The sequence below is a fragment of the Macrotis lagotis genome, chromosome 2 (assembly GCF_037893015.1).
Source record: "Macrotis lagotis isolate mMagLag1 chromosome 2, bilby.v1.9.chrom.fasta, whole genome shotgun sequence".
Classification (NCBI taxonomy): domain Eukaryota; kingdom Metazoa; phylum Chordata; class Mammalia; order Peramelemorphia; family Peramelidae; genus Macrotis; species Macrotis lagotis.
Genome location: NC_133659.1, coordinates 319,923,965 through 319,951,740, shown reverse-complemented (window position 1 = coordinate 319,951,740; position 27,776 = coordinate 319,923,965). Strand labels below are relative to the sequence as shown.

The 27,776-nt window shown below is 36.0% G+C and overlaps 1 long non-coding RNA gene across 1 annotated transcript in view; it reads right to left on the bottom strand.

Moving 5' to 3' along the window:
- The window catches only part of LOC141515267 (uncharacterized), a 48,920-nt gene that overhangs the window by 17,597 nt on the left and 3,547 nt on the right, over positions 1-27,776 (bottom strand). The window lies entirely within an intron of this gene.

Here is a 27,776-nt window from a genome sequence, read left to right as displayed (position 1 = left end):
TGGTATACAGAATCTGGGGAGCATCTATTAGATTACTGTCATCAACTAGGGAAAGTTCCCCCATATTAAATCATTAGATTTTAATTCCATCACTATCATCATAAATTAATACAATGAAACCCATTCTATCTCCTCCTCTGATTTCTTTCACAGAAGATATATCTTCTCCTGTTTCCCAAAGCAATGTATCCAGAAGAACACTGGAATTGGAGGAAAGGGAACACTTCCAGAAACACCCTTGTTAAAAAAAAAAAATAAAAGCCATCAATAAATTTTTTTTAAATAAGATAAAGTTAAGCAAAGCTAGGAAGAAGAAAGGGGGATTTGAGGAGATAACATCTAAGTTTCCTTCCAGATCTAAACCTATAATCCTATGAATGGATAAATGAAATCTATTCAAGATAACTCTGTATTTCTTCTATCTCTGGGACACATTTCTGGAAGAGAAGAAAAATTCAAAAGTGACTTTCTATTTTCCTTTGGGAATACCAATAAGTAAAAATGATAAAAAAAAAAAAAAGTATATACCTGTGTTTCAATTAGTTGTTTTTTACCGAATAAAAAAGAGGAAAAAAATCTCCTTCCCTCACCCCCCAATGGACTTTTCTCATCATTATTCCAGTTTCTAATACTTTTCCTCCCTCAAAAATTTTATTTCACTTGGAGTAAGAAAAGAATACTAGATCTAGAGTTAAACCTCAATTTGAAATCTCTGTTCCAGTTCTTTCTACCTGGGCATCCTTGGGCAACTCACTTCACATATCCAGGAGAAACTTCCTAACAGAAACATTCAAAAATGGAATCAGCTGTCCCATTAGTGGTGGGTTCCCTGTCCCTTTAAGTAAAGACAGGGTGTCTTCTTGTTGGATATATTGGAGAGAGGATACTTTTTTAGGGATTCCTTGGAGTGGATAGACTATGAGGGCCCTTCCAGTTTTTGAGGTTTGGTGACTATCTTTCTGAGATTGTTTCCTTATCTGTAAATGAAGCAGTTGTGATAGAGGGTCTCTAAGGTCTCTTTTGATCTGAGTCTTCATGTCTCGAGTGAAAGTGTTAGTTGCTTATTCTGAATTATAGAGTGTGGAATGTAGAAAAAGGAGCCCACATCTAGAGCTGGGAGGTTCTTTTGAGATCATCTAACTCAACTTCCTTATTTGAAAGATGAGGAATTGAAGCTTAGAAAGATCACGTTACTTGCACCTGGGTCTCTCAAAATGGAGCTAATTGTCTTTTTTCCATGCTGATCCACACATAATAATAACATCAAGAACAGCAATAATAATGATTACTGCAACCACTGCCCTAGGTATTTATTTTTTTAAACAAATGTTCTCTCATTTTATCTCCCTCAACAACCTGGGAAATTGGTACTGTTATTAGCCCCATTTTACAGTTAGAGAAACTGAGGCAAGCAGACTTGAAGTGACTTGCCCAAGATCAGACAGCTTTCAAAAGTCTGAAGCCAAATCTGAGCTCAGCACTCTATTGCACCACTTGGAAATATCTATAGTCTAGAAAGAACCATCTACCAGATTACTGGCAAGGGTCTCTGAACAGTAGGGAATGTTGGAGGAGGATCCTTGAATGTTCTTATGAAAGAGACTGAGTGGTTGGGGTCTTTGCTGGAATAACCCAAACTGTGTTTCAATGATCTAAGGACAAAATGGGGTTGGGGATGGGCAGTGAGTGGTTTTTTCTGAACTCCACCATTTTCTAACCACTCAGCAATAGTCACTTTATCTCTCTGTTGACAGAATGTCACTGCTCCAAAAGGGGATTTCCATTTCCCATGTTTTGTTTCAATTTGCAAAGAACCTAAGGCCTGGAAAGTCAGAAAATTCTTGGACCTGCCTATTCAGAACAGATGGAGATCGATGTTCCCATTCTTTTTTTCTTAAAAACATCTAGGGAAGGGGAAGTCATGACCTTTCTTTAGAAGTCTGGGCCAATGAGCTTTATCTTCATAAAAGGGTCTAGCTTTAAAGCTCCCAACTAAGAGGATCAGTAATAGTAGATTAAGTTTATAGGGCATTGTGTAGACACTTGCCAAAGTATTTCTGGAATATATTCATAGGATCACTTTAGCAGCAATAAACGGATGACTTGGCTGTTCCTTACTCTCTTCTATTTTTGCTATTCATAATAAATTTACTTCATTGCCAAATTCAAACTATGTGTATATTTGCATATGGAATTAAAAGGACTCCAATAAACTCATGATTCACAAGAGTTAGATCGCCATATAACTTGGCCCAAGTATCACAAAGATTATTTGCAAGGACAAAAACAACTTTGATCTTATATAAATTTCCAAATCCATAGTCATTTCAACAAAGTCTTTTATAATGAGGAAACTTAGAGGAAGTATAGCAGATAGTGCCCTGGATGTGAGTCTTAGTTTTCTCATCGGCAAAATGGGAACAACCACAGCACAAATGACTAACGAATGCAAAGTACTTTAAAAACCTTAATGTTTTAAAATATTATTATCATCTGAAAATATAACTGGAAACCATATTGCCTTAAGAAAAATGGAAAATAGGAATTAAAGAGATAAGTGGACCATTAAGAATAGATAGAACAAATAATAAGGAAAGGTGGGTTATGAAAAGAACTATGCAGACTTTTGAACACCTTTCCTCACATGCTACAGCTGAAATACTGGAATTCAATTCAGTTAAATTCATCAAACATCTTTTGGAAGTTTATTATTTGCAAAGAAGACACAAAGATGACCAAGAAATGGATCAGACCTTCAGGCAAACACAATTTTGGTTCCTTTTTAAAATATATATATATATATATATATATATATGTTATTTGTTTCCCAATCATATCCAATAGTAGTTTCTACCAATCATTTTTTTGGCAAGGTTCTGAATTTTACATTTTCTGCCTCCCTCCCTTCCCTTTCCCCTTCCCTCCCTCAATAGAAGGCAATCTGATATAGTCTTTACATTTGTTTCCATGATATGTTGAGAGAAAAAAAAATATTTTAGTTCCTTTCTTAAGGGTAAAAGTAAGAGGATAGAGTGTCCTGAGAGTTCCCAGGAAGGAAAGGACATTTCTGACTGAGAAAACCAGGGTATATTTCCTAAAGAAGGTAGTATCTGAGAGGGGCCTTGAACTGGAATGTTTGTTCATTTCTTTACAGTAATGTTGTGATTTGTAATAAGAAAACTTAGTGTGACAAGTGCTTCAGAAACAAGACAGATCCTATGGGTAGGCAGCATAGGAATAACTAGATGGAATTTGAGAGGGACCTAATGTCTCCCAAACAGAACCTTAAATCCTCCTCATTAGTCACTCCTTGGTTAATCTACAAAGGGCTCTGTTACAATGCAAATTTGTTATTTGAGAGAGTTAACAACTTATCAACTTTATCATCCATCAACTGTTCTAAATGAATAACTTTATCACATCAGCCTGCCCAGTAGGACTCAGACAAAAAAAAAAGGTCAACTACAGGTGTATTCAGATGGAGGAGAGTGAGAGGACTGGGCAAGTTCTAGAACAGGAGTTGCTGCCCAGGGTGCCCAGGGTGGCCCACCTGCTAAAGTGACAGCAGAGAACCCAGAGAGCAGTCAGGGAACAATAACATAACATTGAGTATGTACAAGGGGATGGAAAAAAAACAAATTTTGTCACAATTTTTCCAAGAACCATTCTTGATCAAATGAACTAAGGACTTAAGACTACCAATACTACCCCTTCTTCATAATATTATATTGTATGTGGCAATGTGGATAAAGATTTTTGGAATACACAAAAACAAATACTTAATTTAACCCCCCCATAATAATTCAATAAAAAAAAATGAGTCTTGTGAGGAAAAAAAGTACTCAGAGCAAGAGAAAAGGGGTGGTATTTTATCAATGACATGAATGGAGAGTTTTTGATGACTTATGAGAATTTTGTAAAATCCATGTGCTATAAAAATTACAAATATATATATATATATATACATATATAATATATATTAGAGAATTAGGAAAATTAGTTCGAAACCAAATTCATGTGATATTAATTCCCACGTGGGGACCACTGGAAAGGCCAACACAAAACTGTAAAACAACTTAGAAAAATTTACATGACTAAGCAAAACTTATATTAACAAACCAGTTCTTCTTTTTCTAAAGGACTTGAAACTTGCTAACCTAATAGTAGCAATTTTCTCATGCCCATAACACCATTTTCACATCCCACATTTTGCCAGTTTGGTATTTCCTTCCTTATTTACTTAAAAGATTGTCAGATATTTTGAAAGGGGGAAAGAAGTCAATAATTATGAATGCACACAAAATGTCCTTCAAAAATTCTATGTCATTAAGAATTAGCATTAATAATTTCCCCTTCCTATGTTATTCTAAGTTTACCAAGTACTTTTCTTGCCTATGAGTAATATAAAGATTGTTATATCCATTTTACAGATAAGGAAATTGAGGTTCACAGAGGGGAAATGACTTATCCAAGGGAAGACCAATTAGTAAATACCAGAGTTGGAAGTCCACTTCTGATCTCTCTTTATTAGCTTTTTTGTTCAGTGCAATTTGTACATTCCTCAACTACTTCTTATACTCAGAAACACTTTCAAGTAGGTTTGGAAGAGAGGATAGAATTCTGGATAACAAGTCCTAGGAAAAACTTATACCTGTTTTTCTATTCTTTACTTGAAGTGATTAGTTTTTACTTGATGTGATGAGGGATTTCTCTCAACTGTTGGTGCCACATATTGTTTCCAAAGAACCAAAGAAGAAACATGTCTTATGAAGTCCATATCCTTCATTTTGATGAATAAAAAAAGTTAGGCCTAACAAGTTTCAATAACTTGCCCGAGTGAATTCAGCTTGTCTATTATAAGAGTTAAGATTAAAACCCACTTTTGAGAAACCTCATGAAGTTCTAATTCCATACATCATGTTGCTTAAAAAAAAATCTACTTGTGATAAAGCTTTATCCAAAATGCAAAATCAGCATGACTTGTTCTAAAAAATTAACAAGTTTCGAATGAACTTGCAGCATATATTTTAATCTTTAGGAAAAATAAGGGGGCGCTAGGTGGCGCAGTGGATAGAGCACAGGCCCTGGAGTCAGGAGTACCTGGGTTCAAATCCAGTCTCAGACACTTAATAATTACCTAGCTGTGTGGCCTTGGGAAAGCCACTTAACCCCATTTGCCTTGCAAAAACCTAAAAAAATACTAATAATTTGGATTCAATTCAATTTATTTATTTATTTATGTCAGTTCTTCACCACACTGTAGTTAGGTACAAAGAAAATATAAGATATAACTACTGATCTTGAGCTTTTTAATTTCATCAGAAATATTTTCTAAATGATCATAAAACATTGCTGAGGCAATATACAGGTGAAATGGGCTCAAAGGTCAAAAAGAATGTAGGCAGTGAATTCTGGGGATGCCAAAAAAGGGTGGGGGGGGAAACTTAGTATTTTCTGGTTGATTTCCAATGTTTTTACAATTAGTATATAAAACCTAAAATATGCCCCAGTCCTTGCTTTCCAGGAGCTCTAATCTAATAGAGGAAACAACATGCAAACACGCCTTTGTGCCAACAGGATTTATTACAGATTAAATTGGAGATAATCTTAGAGCAAAGACACTAAGATTAAGGAGGACTGGGAAAAGCTTCTTGGAAGAAGAAGGTGGGACTTCAACTAAGACTTGAAAAAGATGGAGATGAGGAAGGAAAGAGGCATCAGGAGAGTCAGTAAAAATGCTCGATTGGGGAGACTGAGTTTCTTGTGTAAGGAACAACAAGGAGGTCAATTCAGAGGATTATAGTTTATGTGAAGGGGAGAAGTAGGAAGGGCCAGGTGTGTGAAGGATTTTTAAAACTAAACAGAGGAGTTTAAAGCTGATCCTGCAAGTAATCAGGAGCCCCTTGAGTTTAAAGTAGTGAGGCCAACCATAAAGCTATTACAATAGTTCAGGTATGAGATGATGAAGGCCTGCACCAGGGTGAAGGTGGCATTAGAAAGGAGTGCATATAAGAGATGTTACAAAGAGAATGAGAAATCATAAGTGAAGACATCCAAGTTGCAAACCTGGGTGTCTGGGAAAATGGTGGTATCTTACCTAGGAATAGGGAAGTTAAGAAGAGGTAAGGGTTAGAAAGGAAAGAATGAATTCCATTTTGGACATGTTAAACTTAAGATATCTCTGGAGAGTTGGCAAGAGAAAAGTGGGGGAAGAATCAGTATTCTCCAGTCTCAACGTGCCCAACATCATAATGAGATTCTTCTGGAAAGTCTTCAAGTGTCTTTGCTCCCTACTTCATCCCCAAATGTCCCCAAAGGGTGTTATATCACTAAACAAGCTTCTTGTGCAACTTACTGCCATTTCTTTTGGCTGATTGTTACTCTGACCCAGCTCAGTCCTTTCTTTGAACCACAATTTAAAGAGAAAACCATCTGGTTCAAGATTTGTTCTTATGAACTCATGCTGGCTCACAAACTATTCCTTTAATAATCTGTTCTAGAATTTTATCAGAAATTGAATAAAATCTTACATAAGGAAGAATTTATAAAACCAGAGGATAAGATACCATGTCTTGGGTTATACCGAGAATTTAAAGACAACAATTAACAACTATCTTGCTTCTTCCTTGCACAATTCTTTGCCTTTCAATTGGGAGTCCCTGTAGTCTAACAATAGGTGTCACTGAGACAAAAACAAAATGCCAGTGATAAAGCTACAACTGACTCTTATAAGGAGAAAACAAGAAACATATCTAAGATAATGATGTGGATGAAAAAAAGGTTTTTAAAAGGTACATATAACTAAAGACAAATACAGTATATCTTAATATATTTGTTTACTTCTTGAGAATATAATTTGACCTCATGGACAACTTGGCCATTTATCTGCATAAAATTTCATCTTACTCAATTTAGCATAAAGCTGTAGGTTGTCTAGTCTTTATGAATCTTAATTCTGTCCCTTAGAGTGTTATTTATTCCAGTTTTGTGTCATCTTCAAATAAGCTAAACAAGCCATCTATATCTTTGTTCAGGTAATGATAAAAATGATAAAAGATAGAAAAGAGTGATGATAAAAGGAAGACTGAAAAGAGTTCAAGTTGAAATCCAGTTTGTCCACTTATTGCCTGTGTGATCTTGACCAAATTAAAATCTCTCTAGAACTCATTTTCTTCACATTAAAAAAAAATAGGGTTGTACTAGGGAGCCCCTATAGACTGTTCCAGTTCTAGGTCTACTGTCCTATATAATAGTGACCATTATATTAATGCCTGCTGTGAATGAAAGCTTGAGATCAATACTAAGGACAATAAAACCTTAAGGGGGGAGAGGGGATCTCTGGTACATGTCCTAGAGCTCTGCCCTGGCCCTGTGAAGTTCATGACTTTTATCAATGTTTTGAATCCAAACTTGCCAAAGATAAAAATCCAGAAAGGATGAATGGCATACTGAATGGCAGAACTGGTATTCAGAAAAGATATTATTAACTTCTATAGGGCAGCTAGTGGTGCAGTGGATAGACCACTGGCCCTGGAGTCAGGAGGACCTGAGTTCAAATCCAACCTCAGACACTTGATTCTCACTCTCTAGCTGTGTGATCTTGGGTAAGTCACTTCACCCTGATTGCTTCACATCCAAGGCCATCTCTAGTCATTCTGATTCATATCTGGTCACTGAATCCAGATGACTCTGGAAGAGGGAGTAAGGTTGGTGACATAGCATAGCATCCCCTCACTCAGATCCAATTCATCTGCCTGTCATGGCATCACCTCTCTTATGTTGTGGTCTTCTTCAAAAATGAAGGATAAACATTATCATTATTATTATTAACTTCAATGAACTGATGTGGAGTGAAGTGAGCAGAACCAGGAAATTTATGCAATAACAAAAATATTACAAATAATCAACTCTGAAAGACTTAATAACTCTCTCTGATTAACACAATGACAATCACAATTCCAGAGAAGCTATGAAACAAAATATTCATCAGCAGATTAGAGAGTTGATAAATTCAGAAGGGTATTTGAAGCATATTTTGTTTTCTTTCTTTTTTGAGGGGGACATGGCTAATATAGGAATTTGCTTTGCATGACTATACATATTTGTAATGTATAGAAATGTGTTTTTCTTATTTTCTCAATGAGTGAAGGAATTTAAAACTGAAATTAAAATAAAATTGAATTTTTAAAAATTAGGTTGAAATGTTATACATAAGTTACTAACAAATATACAGTTAGAAATAAATGTACAGGGGCATCTAGGTGGCACAGTGGATAGCACACCAGCCCTGGAGTCAGGAGGACCTGAGTTCAAATCCAACCTCAGACACTTAATAATTATCTAGCTGTGTGGCCTTGGGCAAGTCACTTAACCCTATTTGTCTTGAAAAAAACCTAAAAAAAAGAAACATACAGTCTTTTTTTCTGGTCATATTTCCTTCAAAAAACAGCTACACATAGGAAGAAGGAAATATGACCAGAAAAGAGAGCATGCAAAAATAATATATGACAACTAATTTACAACCCTTTGATCCTATAAATATGTATCTACCTTAGCTTTCAGTACAGAGCATTGCACAAAATAGGTATTTAATATTTGTTAAATGAATAAATGAATGATTGCCATGGTACTATTATATTTAAATTTACATATCATAAAGGAAAATATATTGTTTAATCTATGTTTTACTTTTATCTCCAATACTTTTTAGGAGAGGCATAAAAACACATCCTAAACTGATGTAAAAGAGGGAAGATTTTTGTTTATTTTTTTGTGCAGGTCCCATAAACCTTGCTACAACTGTATAAGTCTTTTTCTTGGACTTCAGATACAAAACTTATGTCTATTATATGTCAAAATGGTATAGTTCCAATTCCAGTTGTAATGATATAAGGAAAAGAACATTAGTCTAGGAGTCAGGAAAGTGAACTAGAGGACCATGGGTGAATAAGGCCTTATTTACTTCCTGACAAAAAGGTAATGGATATCTAGAATGATACACATATTTTATATAATCAATTTGGAATTTGATTTGCTTGATCAAAAATATTTTTACAAGGTTCTCATTTTTTCTCAGTGAAGGTAAGAAGTGGGGTAAAAGATCAAAAAAAAATAGATGCTTGCTTGCTAATTGACAATTTTTTTTCAAAAAAATATGATGAGATGTTAAACTGCCTATAACTTTTCATCCAGCAATACCATAATTTGGTCTGTTTTCCATGATGATTAAGGAAAATGGAAAAGAACCTATGTTCAAAAATATTTATAGCAGCTCTCTTTGTATTGGCAAAGAATCGGAAATTGTAGGGATGCCTATCATTTGAAGAATGGCTAAACAAATTGTGACACATGTTCATGATGGAATATTACTCTACTATTAAAATTGATGAGCTCAGTGATTTTAGAAAAGCATGGAGAGGACTCCATGAACTAATGAAGAACAAAATGTGCATAATCAAGAGAATATTGTATATAGTAATAGCTGTATTGTTTTAAGAACAACTTTGAGCAACCAAATAATTTGATTATTATTTTTAGAAGTTTTTTTAATTTTATTTTTAAGGCAATGAGGTTAAGTGATTTACCCAAGGTCACACAGCTAGGCAATTATTAAGTGTCTGAGGCTGTATTTGAACTCAGGTCCTCCTGACTCCAGGCCGGTGCTGTATCCATTGTACCACCTAGCTGCCCTATAATTTTGATTATTATTAACACCAAATCAAAGATCCAAAGAAGATGTTATTTGAATGCAGAAAGGAATATTATTGCAGTGTAGGAAATGATAAGCCAATTGATTCCAAAAAACATGGAAAGACTAGTACTTAAGAAGAAAGATGCTAGCCACCTTCAGAGAAATGGATGATAGGAGAAAATAAGCATAGAACAGTCTTACATATATATGTATGAGTATATATGTATGTATATGCATATGTTTATAGATTATAGATATATTCATGCTTAATTGTAATCTTTTTGTGAGAAAGGGAAGAGAAAAATAAAGTTAAAAGTGTATAGCAGAGAACAAAAGAAAACTAATGAAGAAACAAAGAAAAGCAGAGAAGCTTTGAAAACAATGTGCAAAATTTATTCTATAGGTTATCTTGAAATGGAGTATATTGCATACTCTTTTATGGTCTGCTGTGTACATGGCAATTTTTTTCTCATTTTGTATAAAATAAAAAAAAAAATCTACCAAAAAAAATGAGATGTGGTTTCTATTCTTGCACCTACCACTGACTATTTGATCTTGGGCAAATCACTTAAGTTCTCTTGGCTCAGTTTTATTACTTATTAAAAGAGAGGGCCAGACAATATCATAAAGTCTCTTCTAATTCTATAAAGACTATGCCTGATCTAACCTCTGTGGCACCCATCATTTATGTTGTCTGTATTTATTGCAATTGTTATAATGAATACAAACTACAAAATGTGAAAAGTAGACCTGATCTGCATAATTCACAGGGATCTATCTTGGTCTTGCAAATAACACCACAGAATAACCAATGTACATAAATATTTAACCACTTTGCTCTTATCCCATGAGCTATGTTAAGTAAACAGTTTACAGAGTATTTCCTACTCTTCTGGGATAAAGGATTTCTTACACTTCAGCAAATGAGTTTTTCAGGACTAGGTTAGCAAAAAGAACAATTCTACCACTCCATTCCCCTGCCTCCAGTCCCCAAGTTGAATGGGAAGAATTATTTTAAATAACATCTATTTTTTAAAAAATTAGTACTAATTATGCCACAACAATTGTTCCATTACAACTTCTTGATATTTCTTCAAAGTTGTAACTATTCCTGGAGAACATTTATCAACATTTCACAGAAATATCATGCCTTACAGAGAAATTAAATTAAGTAAATGTCAAATAGGCAAAATACAAACAAATGCCTGATGAATAACATCGTGATATAGCAAGTTTCTCTTCTTTTTAATATTTTAATTATATTTTTTAAATTAACAAATATTTTCTCTCCTTTCCACATTCTCCAAAGATAAGAAAAAGAAAACTTGTGACAAATATGTTTAGTCAAACAAAACAAGCTCTGACATTGTCAAGCTAAACAAATTCTTACATTGGTCATGTCTAAAAATATAACTCTCCTTTGGCATCTCTTCTCTTCTCTTCCAAATTTGAAATTGCTTATACTTTGTCTTGAGGTAACCCTATAAAATGAATCATGTTAACTGAATGAATCTATTCAATTAATGTAAACTAGCTTAGTGAATTCTGAGATGCATCTACATATTTTCCCCACGATACTCAGTTGGGCAATATTCAAACAACTTCCTTATTTTAACTTCAAAATCTAAAACAACTTCTCTATACAAATTGTAAAGACGCTTTGTTTTTTTTTTTTAACCAGGCAGGGGATTCACTTAATTTTATTATATACATATCGAATACCATTTGGCATGCTACATGAGTTGAAAGCACATCCTTTCACATTATTTCTGAAATGATGGAATGAATCCATGCTATAGAAAGTCCATAACGCATAAGCTCTCATAGTCCATGTAGTATGAAATTTGTTAGGTGATTAGTTCTTAAGAGGTATGCAATAACAGTGATGGCTAATGTTTTTTCTTTCTTCTCATATAGTCTAAAGACTAGCCATTTTAATTAAATGCAAATTTATTTTAGAACGGTTAATATTACTAATTGTTTAGAAAAGTAAGGGTAAGCCAAAGCAAGTTTGATTACTTCAAGTTAAATTCTCATGCCAGGCCTCTACTATTTCTTCTATTTCTACTTCTCTAGAAAAGGCAACTGGCAAATGCCTAATTTACCCATACGATAGATGAACTGTGGTTGTAGGTTTTTTCCTTGTTTTCCTTGTCATTCATTTCATCATTCAGTCCATATTTACTAAGTGCCTACTATGAAGGATTATATGATAAAATGTTTATAATGTGTTCGCTATGGGTGAGATAGTGCTAAGTGCTAGTGGTACAAATAGGAAAAAAATACAGTCTTTGCTGTCAAAGAGTTCACACTCAAATTGGGGAAGACATCTGTCAGACAGTCAAGCTGCAGAGGTCAATGGAAAGACCCAGACGTCTTAATAGCACAGTTACAGTGGAACTGACAAATCCCAGGAATTTTTAGGATTCGTAGGTTTGGAGAAATGAGGGGGGGCATACTGCTTCACAGAAATAGCCAACAATGATTGGAAAGGAGGGAATAGGTCAAAGGATCAAAATGGAAAGGGGATTCTGGGGTTCTTTTGGTCAAAATAGGGATAAGTGAGTTAGTGTCCAATTAGGAAGGGAAAATGGAACATTAATGGATAAGATAGGGATAGTTTAGGTAAAGAAGGTATGCATCCACATAAACAGAACACATTAGCTTACATGTATACAGGAGACATCAGACAGACTACATGAGAAGACTCCAAAAGAGGAATCACTTTCAGCTGAAAAGATTTCTGAAAAAGAGATGTTTTCCTTTACTAGATCTTTGGATAAATGATTTCAAAAGGTAGATATGTAGGGGAATTGATAAAGCAAAATACATTTATCAACTTCCACTGTCATTATTAAAAATCTTGCACATTTGGTTTTCAAGGCTCTACATAACTTGGAGCCATCCTACCATCCTTTCTTCAACTGAATAAGATCATGTATATAAAGAGCTCTGCAAATCTTAAATGACTGACATATTATTATATAAATTTAATATATTTATTATATATTATATAAAAATCTATTATTACATCAGAGAAGAGAGAAGGGTCATTTCAGACTGTGAAGTCAGTATTAGCAAGGATTTGGAAGACAGAATTTGCAAAGTATATTTAAGGGATAATTGAATAGGTCAGTCTGACTAGAATGGAGTGTCTGTGGAGAGGAGTAGTAGATGATAAGATTACTAAGGTACATTGGAGGCAGAACTGCAAAGAATTTTAGATGCCAGACAAAATGGTTTGAAATTTATCATGCAGGTAATAGGGGACCTTTAAAAGTTTTTGAGACATGAGAAAAGCAGAAATAATTTAGAATGATGAATCAAGTTGTATAGAGGAAGGTTTGGGGTGGAGGGAGGGGAGGGACAGTTAGAGAGACTGCAGGAAATCAGCTAAGAGGTTAATAAAAAAAAAAAACATGAGAAGTGTTCCTGGGAATGGAAAGGAATGACAGATGCAAGAGACCTCATTTAAAAAAAAAAAAGGATGAACAGGACTTGGTGACTGCCTTGACCTTGGGGCAAGGGAAAGAGAAGAGTCTAGTTTCAAGTTTTAGTTAAGTAGGGAAATAATTAGTATGGCAGAGCCTCAGAGTTGGTAAGTAGCTCAGAGACAAGATCTCTGACAAGGGGTTATCCATCATCCATTTGAAGTCAACCCTTGATGAGAAACTTGATACTTCTCAAGGTAGCTTAGTCTACTTTTGAATAACTCTAAAATGTGAGAAAACTGTTTGAATCTTCTTCCAGTCATTGCTCCTCATTCTGCCCCCAATTCTAAAATGAGCCAATAAGTTCCCTCTTCCAACCTTTCTAATATTCGCATACAGCTATCATGTTGTGCCCCAATTCTAGTCAACCCCATCCACCCCCAAGTTAAATGTTCTTAGTATCCTCCCCTAAACCTTAAATAGTATGAACTTAGGAGTCCTTCACAAACCTGGTTGCCTTCCTTGGAAGATGCTCTAGTTTATCAATAATCTTCTTAAATTGTGGCATTCTGAGGGAATACAATCCTTCAAACATTGATGACAAAGTACTGATCCCCTTCCTAAACTGCAAGGATTCCTCAATGAAACCCCAGACCTGCCTTCACTTCCCCACTTCCATATCACACTACTAATTCAAATAGAGCTTGAAGTCCATTAAACTACCTAGATCCTTTTTTGAGCTCTGATCTAGTCAAACACACCCCATCATGAACCCAAGTGTAAAATTTGACATGTATCGCAATTAAGTTTCAGCTTACTCAGAGTCTTCATGCCTTTTTAACATGGTCCTCAATGTGTTAGGTAGCCATGCAAGCTTTGTGTTATCTACAAATGTGATAAGCATGATACCCATGACTTTGTTCAAGTCATCAGTGAAAAATGAAAAATACAGGGTCAAGTACTGTATGCTGTGTTATTAAGATTGAATGATAACAAAATTGGGCCAAAAATTCTGGGACCACTTAGCTGTTTTTAACAATAAAATTTTTATAATAAATGATGGAAAAAAATTATAAATGACCAAGAACAGACACAGGTATATTCCACTAGAAACCTTTTCTCTGTAAGGTAGTTCTTTCACTGCTGCAGGATCATGTGCCTTGATCTCAACCCCAGCTCTGCTGCTTACCAGTTGTGTGATCCTGGGCAAGTCCCTTCACCTTTCTCAATCCTATTTCACCATGTGTAAAATGATGGGGTTGAACCAGATCGAGCTTGGACAGTCAAAACATAAAAAGAAAACAAGGCATTTCATTTTCTTGGAGGGTCACAAGTGGAAACAGCAGAGAATCAAAATGAGAATAATAAATCCATGTAACTTAAACAATAGTCACTGCCACTGACCAACATAAATAATATTTAGCTGTTTTATAAACTGTAAGCTTTACTATCTTTACATCTTGATCCATCTACTGTCTCATCTCCCTATTCTCTGTATGTAGAATGGCTACTTGAAGTAAAATCAGAAAGAATCCTGAATTTAAAAATAGATGACTTGGCAAGACCCTCTCTTCATCATTCTGGGTCCAGTATTGTAATTGTAGAATGAGGGAGTTAGAACATGATTTCTAAGATTCTCTTGGGTTCTAAATACTATCATCCCAGGAATCATGAGACCAGAAGGACCTCTTTGAATAAAGGCTTTCCTGGATGCCTCTGCATGAAGTAGAAGTGACCCCTTTGGAAGGCTTTGCCAGAGAACCAAGTTTTAGTAGGTTCTCTATGCTGTAAAAGTTTTATAAGGGCAGCTACGTGGTACAGTGATTAGAGCAATGGCCTAGGAATCAGGAGGACAGGGGTTTGAATCTGATCTCAGATACTTGACCCTTAATAGCTGTGTGATCTTGGGCAAGTCATTGTACCCTGATTGCCTCACATCCAGGGCCATCTCCAGTCCTGATTCATATCTGGCAACTGAACCCAGAGAAAGTGAGGCTGGGGGTTTAGCACAGACCCCCTCACTCAAATCCAATTCACATGCTTATCAAGGCATCACCTCCCTGATGTCGTGGTCTTCTTTGAAAATGAAGGACAAACATTATTAAACATTTCACATACTTTAAGGAGCAAAGTTTTCTCTCTGAAGACCAAGCCAGGTAGGTATGAGAAAGGCTTATCACTTCTGAGCCCTGGTAATTATTTGGCTGTAACAACCAATGGAAAAAACAAAGAAAAATACAAAATAGGGCACTTGGGTGCCCTTTTGCGTCTGCATTGTCAGGGTCAGAAAAGGGGGTATGTAAAAAGAACCACATTTTTTTTAGATAGGGAATACCACGCTATTTAAAAATATCAAAACTGCAAGTATCCCATATGAAATATGTATAGGATTTATGTGGTTGATGCAAAATGAAGTAAGCAGAGCAAGAAAAACAATGTAAACAATGATTATATAAATATAATTAGAAAGAATAACCACCACAAAATAATTGAAGATGAAGGCTGCAAAATGATAAAAAACAAGGTTGGCCTCCAAAAAGACATATGAGAAAACTCTCTCCCCATGTTCCTTTACAGAAGTGAAAGGCCCATATGCATAAAGCACTGCATATAATATCATATTTTTCCACATATTGATTTTTTTTTTAGTTTTTGCAAGGCAATGGGGTTAAAGGCTTGCCCAAGGCCACACAGCCAGGTAATTATTAAGTGTCTGAGTCTGGATTTGAACTCAGGTACTCCTGACTCCAGGGCCAGTGCTCTATCCACTGTGTCACCTAGCCACCCCATCTACATATTGATTTTGATTTGCTATTTTTTCTCTTCCTCTTTTTTAAAATTCTTTATTATAAGAAATGTTCTTCTGGAAGAAAGAAGGGATGATGGGGACAGCTAGGTGGCGCAGTGGATAAAGCACTGGCCCTGGAGTCAGGAGTACCTGGGTTCAAATCCGGTCTCAGACACTTAATAATTACCTGGCTGTGTGGCCTTGGGCAAGCCACTTAACCCCATTTACCTTGTAAAAACCTAAAAAAAATTAGGTGATATAAATACAAAAAAAATTGGAAAAAAATCTGTTTTAAGAAAAAGAAAAATTAACAGACATAGGTATGGCTCAATATTACCAATGATGCCTTGCATGTAAGAAGGAGCATAAAACAAAAGTATCAAGGACACATATAACTGAAAAAAAGGAGTAGGCTAGTCATAAAGTAAAAACATCTCTCCAAAATATTCCCTTCTCACCTCTGACACTGCCACCAACCTAGTGCAGATCTTCATCATCCCAGGACTAAACTAGTGCAATAACCTGTGGATGGATGTTCCTACTTCATGTCTCTCCTACTCTCCTGTTCATCCTCTAGTTTGCCTACCAGAGGGATTTTCCAAAAACCTAGTTCAGAACATGTTACTCTCCCACTAAATAAGTTTCAGTGGCTCCCTGTTGCCTCTAGAAGCAAACATAAAATGCTATTTGTCATTCAAAGCCTTACATAACCTAGCCTCCTCTTACTTTTCTGGCCTTCTCACACCTTACCCTTAACATTTACTCTTTGAACCAGTGACACTGGCGTCCTGACTTTTCCATAAACAAGACGCTCCACCTCCAGACTCCAAGCATTTTCTCTGGTTGGCCACTATGCCTGGAATGCTCTCCTTCAACTCCCCCTTCAGCTTTCTTAGATTACTTTTAGTCACGTCTAAAATCCTCTCTTCTACAGGAAGCCTGTCCCAACTGCTCTTAATTCTATTGCCTTCTCTCAGTTAATTTCCTATTTATAATATATAGTTTGTATATATTTGCTTCCATGTTGTCTCCTCCATTATAATAAAGCTTCTTGAGGGCAGCATAGTCATATATGCATCTTTTAGCATCCCTCAACACTTTGTATAGTAAATGCTTAGTACATTTTAGTGACAGAATGACTGAGTAAGGGATAATGTGTGGAGAGACTGAGTAATATATAGAGCCCAGAGTCAGAGTTTGGTGTGTGAAGTACAGAGCAGATCAGTATGACTGCATCCAGGAGTACAAGGAGAGGAATAATGTATAAGACAAGTGGAAAAGTAGGAAAGATCAGGCTGTGAAAAGACTTAAATGTTAAACACAGGAGTTTATATTTAACCTTAAAAGCAATAGAGAGGTACTGGAGTTTACTGAAGGGGACAAAGAGGGAAAATGACATGTATGTACAAGGTGAATGGAATGTCTGGAATGATGATGGTTCCCTTGACAACAGTAGGGAAGGAGCAGGGCTTGAGAGAGAAGATATGAGTTCTGTTTTGGTTATGCTGAGTTGGCAAACCTTCAGGACCTCTGGTTAAAATACTCACGAGGAAGTTTTTGATATGGGACTTTAGCTCAGGAGAGAATAAGGCTGGAGATAAAGATATATTAGAGTTGCTAATTAAACCCATAGGAGGTGATGTGGTCACCAAGAGATAGTACATAGAAAGAAGAGGGCAGAAGTTGGAACTTTGGGATAGATCCACAATTAGTGAGCAGAGCCTGAAGGGAGGTGTGACAAGAGACAGACCAGGAGAAAACAGTATCACAAAATCCAGTTGAGATAAGAGCTGAGTAAGACAGAGCAGGCAACAGGATAAAAAACTTCAGAAGGGTCAATATTTGGAGATTAAGATCTCTTTAGCAACACTCAAGAGTGTGGTTTCAGATGTTAAGAAAAGAACGACAGAGGCAGAGTCAAGATAGCGGAGTAGTTGGAAGGGGTAGGTATAGTCCAACTCTTCCAAACAGATTTAGAACACACCCCACATAATTCTGATTAGTAAATCCAAGAAAGAGTCATAATGAGTTATTTTTTCTGACCAAGTTGGCATAAAGAGACAGTGGATACCGGCTCTGCACACATACGGAAAGGCTATGCACCAGGGCATCTTGGAGATACATACTAGGGCAGAAGAGAAATACCAACTGGCAGTTTTGTCACCCACTACCCAGTTCTGGGTTATAGACCTGGTGTTAATTGAGGAGGGGATTTGTGGCCAGGGGTGGCTTTTCAGGGACAAGAACTGTGGCAGACCCTAGGCAGTGTTCCAGAAAAGCAACAAGTTCAGAAACAAGCAGCAGCCCCTTAGCTCAGATCTCAAGAGCAGAGAAAGGCCTCGGTTCTAGCGACCTACTCAATCTGAAGTCTGCAGAGGAATAATCAGGATAGGAATCCCAAACCAAAGTGAAGCCTGTATTTCTGTTCCTTTGCACTAGCAAAGATTCCCAGTTGGCTGATAGGGGCTGGGCCCAGTAGCCGTTGACTATTGCTCAGACTCAAACCCTGGGCAGGGACTTACAGAGCTCAGAGCAGGAGGGCGGTGATCACACTCTGCCCTGGATCAGAGCACACGGGAAGCACTGAAAGCTTGTAGCTCTCCAGGCTGAGCCATCGTGGAGACCCTGGAACAACACAGCATCCCAAGAAAGTCCAGACTTTCCCTCCAGAAGAGTGCAGAGCCCAGCCCTAAAATCAAGACCAGCCCAGATGAGCAAACCAAAAACATTTAGGAAACTGTTTTGTCCAACTAGAAGGTATCTGAGGCTATTTGAACTCAAGTCTTCCTGACTCTAGGCCCAGCACTCTCTCCACTGCATCACCAGCTGCCTTTGAAAGTAGAAAAGGAATAGAAAAAGAAAGAATTGGAAAGGGAATTAACAACAGGGCACAAGAAATTCGAAACTTTGCCCAAGAAACAAACTCCCCCATAAAGAATGGACAAGTAGAAACCAATAACTCCATGAAACAACAAGAAATGTTAAAATATTGGCAAAAAAATGAAAAAATAGAATAGAATGTAAGATTTTCCATACAAAAACAACTGACCTAGAAAACAGATTGGGGGGAATTAAGAATCCTGGACTACAAGAATTCCATAACCAAAAAAAAAAAAAAAAGAGCCTTGAAATTTAAGAAAACTTAAAAGAAATTGTTTTGATCCCTTAGAATCAGAGGGCAAAGTAGAAATAGAATCTAACCGTCATTTTCTGATATAATCTCAAAATAAAAACCTTTAGGAACATTATAGCCAAAAACTAGAACTTTGAAATCAAAGAAAAAATGCTGCAAGCAACCAGAAAGGAAGACTACAAGTACCAAAGTGTGAGAGTTAAGATCACACATGATTTAAAGGAAAGAAAAGTTTGGAATACAACATTACAGAAGACAAAGTATATACTTAGATCCAAGAATAATTTGCCCATCAAAATCAAGTATAATAATATATAATGAATGAAATGGAAGATTCCTAAGCATTCCTGATGAAGAGATCAAAGACAAACAGAAATGATGTTTAACATGAGTGAGTGATCATAAGGGACACCCAAGAATAGATTGTTTACAGTTTTCTATAGGGAGATGATAAATATATTTTACTCAGAACTCTATCTTCATCCAGTATTAGAGAGGGAATCTAACTAGACAAGTTTTTGGAATAGTTCTATAATGTCATGATGATCTTAAGAGAAGAATGAAAAGGGGGCAGCTAGGTGGCGCAGTGGATAAAGCACCAGCCCTGGAGTCAGGAGTGCCTGAGGTTCAAATCCGGTTTCAGACACTTAATAATTACCTAGCTGTGTGGCCTTGGGCAAGCCACTTAACCCCATTTGCCTTGCAAAAGAAAAAAAAAGAATGAAAAGAAAGGGAAAGAGAAATACACTAGTGGGGTGGGATGAGAAGAGAAAAGAAGGTTAGAGATCTCCCATAATCAGAGTATGAAAGTAGATATCTATACAGAGAGGAGGAGAACAGAGGAAGTGGCTGAAACTTGAACTTTACTCTCAATCTGAACTGTTTAAAGGAAGAATATATACATACATAAAGACACACACACACACACACACACACACACACACACACACACACACCTTGAGTTAAGTACAGAAATACATTCCACTCAACACAGAAAGAGGAGGGAAAGGAAAGAAGGGGTAAAAGAAAGGGAATTATAGAAAGGGTAGATTGAGGGAGATTGTTATTATGGTTCAGTCATGTCTGATTCTTTATGATCCCATTTGGGGTTTTCTTAGTAAAGATACCAGAGTGGTTTGCCATTTCCTTCTCCAGTTCATTTTACAGATGAGTAACAGAGGCAAGCAAGTTAAGTGAATTGACCAGGATCACCCAGGTAGTTGAAATCATAAAGATGAGTCTTCTTGTCCCCAGGGTCAGCATTGTGCCACCTAACAGCTGAACAAATTATGGTATTTGATTGCTATGGAATACTAGTATGAGGAAGGGGATGGTTTCAGAGAAACCTGTGAAGATTTATATGACCTGAAGCAGAGTGAAAGGAACAGAATCAGGAGAACAATGATAATAATATAGCAAAAACAAACAACTTCAAAAAATGGTTATCTACAATTCCAGATGATTAATGATGAAATTTTCTATTCACCTCCTGAAAGAGAGAGAAGGTCTGAATGAGACATATATTTTTTGGTCGTGGCAAATGCAGAAATTTGTTTTGCTTGACTTATTTCTTATTTGGAGTGAGGTACTGAGGTGCAAGGGATGGAGAAGGTAGATTTTTGCTGATTGAAAAATTATGTAATTCTATTTAAAATAATGATAAAAGAGGAAATAAAGACACTGAATATAGAATTATTTTTTCAAAAAGTTTGGGTGAGAAAGAGGAAAGATATAAACTGATAGCTAATGAGAATTGTAGAATATAGCCAGTGTTTTGTTTTGCTTTTGGTAAGGATAGAAGAGACTACAATATTCAGAACTATGGACAAAAGACTGGTACATAGGGTGAGACTGAGGATTAGCAATAGGGGAATGAAGGATAATGACTAGGGATTGGCATGAGATCTTAGGATGCTTGGTAATTTATGAAGCAAAACAAAAATACTAAAATTGTTGTAACTCACCTGACACATTCACCCTTGCCTTTTTTTTTAGTTTTTGCAAGGCAAATGGGGTTAAGTGACTTGCCCAAGGCCACACAGGTAATTATTAAATGTCTGAGGCCAGATTTGAACCCAGGTCCCCCTGACTCCAGGGCCAGTGCTCTATCCACTGCGCCACCTAGACACCCCATACCCTTGCCTTTTTCACTATATATTTTTCCTTATAAATTGTACTAAGCAAGAATTTCTAATCTGAAGCTGGCTAGTAAAATGATATTTACATTGACACTTGGATCTGCCATCAGTACAGGTATTTCCATCAACAAAGCACATTATAATGCCTTTCTATCTTTTCATTTTGTATAATTGTTTTTCATGTCTTTTCATAAATCTTCCGTTGAGGAGCTGTTCAGTGCCCTGGAGGCCTTTTTCTCTGTCTCTCTCCTTCATTAAAAAGGCAACAATATAGACTTCAGACTTTCTATCTCTTTTTGCTTTGTTCTTCTTAATGGTTATTTTTTAAAAGGTTCATCGATGTTTTCTTTCATTTTTGTAAATATAATAACTCATCTCCTTTTCTAATCATACATGATGTCTTTTATGTCACATCTCCTAGACAAGTAACTGTTGGTAATATGGGTATAATATGTCATATATATCTTTCCAAGTTGCTTTTCAAATTGCCTTCAAGTTACTTATAAGTTTAATTCTTCTGCTGAGAATATCTCAGATTCACAGCCATATAGATAGCATCCTGGACAGGATTAGTTTTAAAGAAATTATACATTGCATCAGATATAAATTTGGTGGTCAATAAAATCACAGGATAATTTTCCAAATATATTACAAACTGACCTTTTCCTCATCAGTGCTTATTATCCACACAGTGACACAAACAATGACAAATTAACTCAATGAGCTGTCTCCCCATCTCTAGGAAATGTGTTTTTATTCATCTAGTTTTTCAAAATGGAATTCTTCACTCTAAATTTCACTGAAAAGGCTTAGTATTCATTTATTCAGGGTTTATGCAAATAATACAAAGTAGTATCTGTGAAAAAGAGCATTTAAAGAATCTTGTCACCCATGAGAAAGCTGGTTCTAAGAAGTAAAAAAAAAGTAGTTACTTCGAAATTGCAAAACTCTTAGTTCTTAATTTTTGAATATCTTTCTCAACAGCTACAGTGGGCAGAAGCTGGTCAACTCAGTGGAGCTGCAGAATCATTTTCTCACTCCTTCTGATTGGGCAGCATTGTGACCTCCAGGATAAAGGAGCAGAGGCCTCTGCAACATTATGTCCTCTTTTTGAAGTGACCTCTGACAAGAATTGGGATTTTAGAAAATACTTTCTCATCATTTTTCTTTTTAGGAATCCCTAGTATTTCATGCAGATAGGTGAATTCTTACAGTGCTGGCATAAGAAGAAAATGATGATTCTAAGTCATTCTACATTTATCTTGCCACTGCTTCATCCATCTTCATGGCCTTTGGAACAAACTGTTCTCATCATTCACATTCAGCCCCTCAGAGTTATCCCTAGAACCTCCAGACTTTAGAGTTTTCTCAAAGTAAATCAGTCATTGTAACTTTTAGACCTAAGGAGGCAGAGCAGAATAATGGGTAAAGCATTGATCCCAGGGGCAGCTAGGTGGTGCAATGAATAGAGCTTTGGTCCTAGAGTCAGGAGGACCTGAGTTCAAATATGACCTCAGACACTTAATAATTACCTAGCTGTGTGAACTTGGGCAAGTCACTTCACCCTACTACCTTGCAAAAAAGAAAAAAAAAAGAATTTTTTTTAAAAAAAGAGTTGATCCCAGAGTTAGGGATTTCCTCCCTGGAGGTCCCTATGCCAGTAAAAATATAGGTTTTATGACTTCTTCCCTACTGCCTACCACCACGCTCATGTCTACTCATCCTTAAAAAATTCACAATTCCATCCATATCCTCTTAATATCATCTCATATCTCTCCACCCTTTTGAGACTCAACTCCTTGAGAAAGTCTCTCTCTCTCTCTCCTCTCATTCTTAAGTCCTTACAATCTGCCTTTCAACCAGGAATGCTCGCTCCAAAGTTACCAATGAGTTTTAATGACCAAATCTAAGGATCTTGTATGATATAAGGAATAATGAATTAAGTTGAATCAAAAGAATAATTTATACTATGATATAAATTTTATGAAAATGAGCAAGTTGTAAGACTTGGAAATTATAAAGAATAAAATTAGCAGAACCAGAAAAACAACTTATAGCATTAAAATACTTATAGCATTATATCATTACATTAGAGTAGCTGTAAGAACTATAAATGATAAAATAACCAGCTATCATTCCAGAGGACTAATGATGGATTTAGGGGACAGAATGAGATATTTATATACAGTCAATTGTCTATGCATATGTTACAAGTAGTTTATCTTTTTTAATGAGGTGAAGGTAGGAAGGAGAGAAACTGGATTTCTATTTTATTACAAAAATTCTATTTAAAAATAAGAGAGACTACAGATTGGAATATTACATGCACTTTCTGATGAGGGCATTATTTTGTTATTTTTTTGTTTAAATATTTTACTTTATTGAGAGCTCTCATGGAGGTAGAGTTAATTTGGAAATGTTTGTCATATAAAAACAAAACAAAACTTTTTTTAAAAAGAAGAGTATGAGTGAAATGGAAATCGAGCATTGGAAGTAGACAACTTTTTCAGGAAATTTAGCAGTGAAAGGGTGGAGGGACATGGATTAAAAGGGTCAGAGGTAGACTTCTGGAGAATTTGAATGTATTTCTTCACAAATAAGAAAGAGTAAGTGAAAAAAGAGAAACTAAAGCTTTATAAAACAAGATAACTGTAGAAGAAAGATTCTGGAAGAAGTTAGAGAAAAGGGAATCAAAAGGAGAACTAAAAAAATTAACCTTATTAAATACTAGAGTTCATGGTTTAGTAGACAGAATGCTGGACTTGGAATCAAGAAATCCTGGGTTCAAATCCCATCTCAGACAACTTGGTAGTTGTGTCATCCTAGGCAAGTCATTTATAAATATTTTTCTAAGTCTCTGCTCATCATCTGTAAAATGAGAAGGTTGAACAAGAGATCCTTTAAAGTCCCTTCCAAATCTAAATCTATGATACTGAGGGATTTTTTTAAAAATAGAACCTCAATAGACTGTCATTTTTCATTGAGATTGAAAACCACGTCATTGGCTATAAAGCCTTCCACTTGGATTCAAAAATTGATTTCAAAGCATAAAATGGGGAACACATAGTTAGCAGTTTGGAAAACATGGAGGTTGTGGTGGATTGTCAGCTCAATATGAGTCAACAGTATGACATGTCATCCAAAAAAAGTTAATTCAATCTTGGCTGTTTAAGGCATTGCTTCCAGGAAGAGGGAGGTGATAGTCCTGCTGTATTTTCTACTCTGATGAGTTCTCTCCTGAAGTATTGTGTTTACATTATATGAAAGTCACTGTTAGGCTAAAGAATATTCAGGATAGGGCAACCAGAATGGTAAATGGCCTTGGATTCATATGAATAATAAAATAGTAAAATATGAATAGTAAAAATAACTAGGTACATTGAGTTTGATTAAGAGAAAATTCAGGGGGTACATGATAGTTTTTTTTTCAAATAGCTGAAGGGTTATTATGTGAAAGACAGATTAAACTAGTTCTTTTTAGCCCACAGGTCACAACCAGAAGACAAATTAATTGAAGAGGCAAATTCAATCTTGTTCTCAATGAGAACTATCCAAAACTGGAATGGCCTGACTCAGGAAGCAGTAGGTAGTAAAAAAGTAAAGAATAGATTATAAGATTCAGTAGGCAGTCAAAAGAGCCACAACCACTGGAAACACCCCACTTCTTGATTCAGACCTACCCCAGAACCAATACAGAACCCCTCACCTAGGAGAGATAGAAAGGGAAGGGTAGGTTTCCCATTTTCTTTCTTCCTTTTTCTAGGCTCCTTGACTACTCACAGAGTTCAAATGAGATAGGAGTCAACAACTCCATTTATTCTGATGAGTTAAAGGACCACCACATCTTATGATCTGCCCTCTCTCTATTACTTCAGACCCCTGGCCTTATTAATTGGCCTACTAACTATTAACCACCCCATAGACCTTCAGGTCTTTTCCTCTTCCTTTACCACTGGACCCTTTGGTCTTCCAGATCTTTCCAGCTGCCTTACAGTAAATTTTTTTCAAGTGTTGTCTCCTATAACTAGAGTGTGATCTCGTTGAAAACAGAACCATCTTGGTCTGAAGAAATGCTTAATAAATGTTTTTTTTTCCTTAATTTTTCACTTGTCACTCTGTTGTGACATTTCAGACATAAATTGAACTAGTTGGCCAATGAGGTCATTTTAATTCTAAAATTCTGCAAATCTATGATTCTTCCTTTTCTCTACCTCCCAATCCACAATAGATTGTTTTATATTTAATCTTAACTTGTCTATATATATTTGCTACATTGAGATGAGTTCCTCTACAGAAATCCTACTCTAATGCTTTGTGTTACAGAGGTGACCTTGGGTTCTTAAAGGCTATGCCAGTAAAAAGTATGCTCTGGCAGATTCTAATAAGCTAGAGAGGCTTTTATTATAGTCCCAGTGACAAATTGCTTACTTTCTGAGTACCAAACAAGCTAAGTAAGAAAAGCTTGCCATTAATTGATTTCCTTTATGGCCATGGCATCTCATGAAACAGGGGCAAAAAAGGTAACTATTTTATTTCCCTCACTCCATTAAAAGGGAATCATGAGAGTGTTTGTGTGATAAAAACAGGAAGAGAATGTGTTAAGAATCACAGTTTTCTGCCAGCCTTATTTGACCATTAGCTGATGGACTATTAATACTGTGATTCTTAACCTGGGGTCTGAAAACTAGTTTTACAATTTTTTTTGATAACTTTATTTCACGGTAATTGGTTTTCCTTTGAAATCTTGTGTATTTTATTTTCTTTTTGAGAAAGGGTGGGATATGTAACAAAAAAAAGGTTAAGAATCCTTCAACTAAAGGAATTGAACCAGAGAAAAATTGACAGCATTACTGTAAATAAGAACAGAGATATATTTATCTTATTTTAACATTTTTATTTAGAGCCTTTCCCCCTCCCTCTCTGAGAGAGTAAGCAATCAGATAGTTTATACATGTACAACTATGTAAAATATTTACACATTAGTCATTTTGTACAAGAAGACTCAAGAAAAAAATGAAAGCAAGTGAAAAATGGCATGCTCAGTCTGTATTCAAGTAATATTAATTTTTTCTCTGAAAGTGAATCATTAGTCTTTTGGGATTGTCTTGGATCATTGTAATGCTGAGAATAAGTTACTCACAGTTCTTCAAAGAACAACATGTTGTTACTGTATACAAGGTTCTTGTTCTGTTTGCTTCACTATGCATCAGTTCATATAAATTTTTCCTTGTTTTTCTGAAACCATCCTGGTTATCATTTCTTATAGTATAACAATCATACATCCTAGATTGTTTGGCCATTCCTCAATTGATGATCCCTTCAACTTGCAAATCTGAGCTACTAGAAATAATTTTGTACAAATAGTTCCTTTCCCCCTTTTGGGGAAAGGACACATTTTTTTAATTTGCTGCTAAATAAAATAGTAGCTCAGTTCTATTTCTCCTCAGAGAATTAAATGGTGCTGCCAGTTTCATTATGCATTCAAGGGCAACAACATTATTTCACAGGATCTTTTTTTTTTTAGGTTTTTGCAAGGCAGATGGGGTTAAGTGGCTTGTCCAAGGCCACACAGCTAGGTAATTATTAAGTGTCTGAGACCAGATTTGAACCCAGGTGCTCCTGACTCCAAGGCCGGCGCTTTATCCACTACACCACCTAGCCGCCCCATTTCACAGGATCTTAAGACATTTTGTTTCCTTATCATAACTATTCTGGTCAAGAAGTCAGAATGTGTTAGATATGATGGACACAGGGAAACAGAAATGAAAGGGACTACTTTTTTTTATTTAAAGAAATTGGGTTAAGTGGCTTGCCCAAGGCCACACAGCTAGGCAATTATTCAGTGTCTGAGGCTGGATTTGAACTCAGGTCTTCCTGACTCCAGGGCCAGTGCTCTATCCACTGTGCCACCAGCTGCCCCAAGTGACTACTTCTTAACAGTTAGGATAAAGCTGATTATTGATACTTGGATATTGATAATTAGATAGTGATGAGCAAGTAAGGCCGAAAAGAGAAACCAGGTTCAAATGAGTCAAGTTATCTTAGGAGGACCTGACCTGGTGCAGTTAGATCATTATTTGCTCAGAGAAATGTCAAAATCAACATTCAATTAGAAAGGCTAATGACAAGGAGAAGCAATTACAACAGCTCTAACTCAACTTTTTTTTTAAATAAACCCCACAATGTGAGCATAAGTATATAAAATGGCTTTCATTAAAATCATTCTGAATGTCCCAACAATTCTCAAAGACCGCTTACTAATTTAAAGGGAGCTGCCCTTTGTTGCCCACATTGGAGAATCATAGATCTTTGAAGTACTGAAGAAATTAATATCCCTAGATGTGAACTTCTACATTTTCACAGACAAGCTTCTATTTCATGAAACCAAATCTGAGCACCAGAATACAGTGACAACATATTTGGACAGAAGCTTACACTGACAAAGAAAATTATATACCAATTCATGATGGTGATTTGAAAATAAATAAAATATTATACATCAGTATTTAGGAGCAGCAAGGATAGGAAAGGAACACTGGACAGGTCTGATTCTTAAGAATTGGTTCTAATCACAATCCTAAGCAAGGCACTTTAT